Source organism: Notamacropus eugenii, chromosome 2 (assembly GCF_028372415.1).
Source record: "Notamacropus eugenii isolate mMacEug1 chromosome 2, mMacEug1.pri_v2, whole genome shotgun sequence".
In the NCBI taxonomy this organism is placed as follows: domain Eukaryota; kingdom Metazoa; phylum Chordata; class Mammalia; order Diprotodontia; family Macropodidae; genus Notamacropus; species Notamacropus eugenii.
The window spans coordinates 196,062,257-196,063,342 of record NC_092873.1 but is presented as its reverse complement, the minus strand read 5'-3'; the positions used below and the strand labels follow the sequence as shown (position 1 = coordinate 196,063,342).

Genomic DNA, 1,086 nt, shown 5'->3' with positions numbered 1-1,086 from the left:
AAAGCCAACCTTTATAGCCACCATGCAGGGAGTAGAGAGGAGGTAAACCATACCCACCAACTGCCAACATTTTGTTCATAGCCAGTCTAGCTAAAGTAGTGAGGAACCCCAAAGAAGAGACAAGATGCAACACATGTTAAACAAATCAAATCACAACCAACCACCACATTGACTACTATCTGCCCTCAAATCCTAATGGACTACAACCCTGATCCCTCAAGCTTTGGGAATAGCAATGCCTCTCTAGCCTAACGCCCATAGCCATAACCCCCTAGGATGATGCTAGGATCCCCTAACAACCCTTGTGGAGATGCAACTTAGTACCCATTCTTGCATATGCTACAGTCACAGCTACTAAAGACCTAGAAAAGAAAGTTCTTGACCCTAAAGTCGGTGGCACTCAAATGATCCAAATAAAAAACCCATATGATGTTATCAACAGAAATAGCATTCAAAGAAAAAAAAAAAGCATTATAAGAGGTGCAGAGTTTGGACGAAGATGGCTGCCCCCATGGACCTGGAGTTGAAGAAGGCTTTCACAGAACCACAAGCCAAAGTTATTGATACTCAGCAGAAGGTGAAGCTTGCAGATATACAGATCAATCAGCTAGCTAAACAGAACGAAAAAGCATGCACATCTTACAGATACAGAAATTATGATTTTGGTAGATGAGACTCACATGTATGAAGGTGTAGGGAGAATGTTTATTCTTCAGTCCATGGAAGTCATTCACAACCAGCTGTTAGGGAAACAGAAGATATCAGATGAAAAAATTAAAAATCATACCTGGAGAGCAGTGTGAAAGATCAGGAAATGCTGACGGCCAGAAGGGCACAGTGAAAAAGTACCAGGAGAAAACCTCTATTCGACCCCTTTCTTCTGCTCCTATTGGGTGAGACAGAGCAGCAGGCTCTGGTGTGCTTTAACATGGAGAACATTTTGGAAATTCTTGCTTTTTTTTGGACATTGTTAGGCTGCTGTCTTCCCCTCCATGGCCTCCTGCACCTCAGACTGAGCCAACTGCATATCACTGGCCTGGGGCTTGATCATGACTTGCTGAGGGTGAGAAGAGAGCCCTGGGCAAA

At 43.6% G+C, this 1,086-nt stretch overlaps 1 pseudogene; it reads left to right on the top strand.

The window, feature by feature from the left end:
- The first annotated feature begins 477 nt into the window (after positions 1 to 477).
- Positions 478 to 841, top strand: LOC140523778 (prefoldin subunit 1 pseudogene; annotated as a pseudogene).
- Positions 842 to 1,086: the final 245 nt, after the last annotated feature.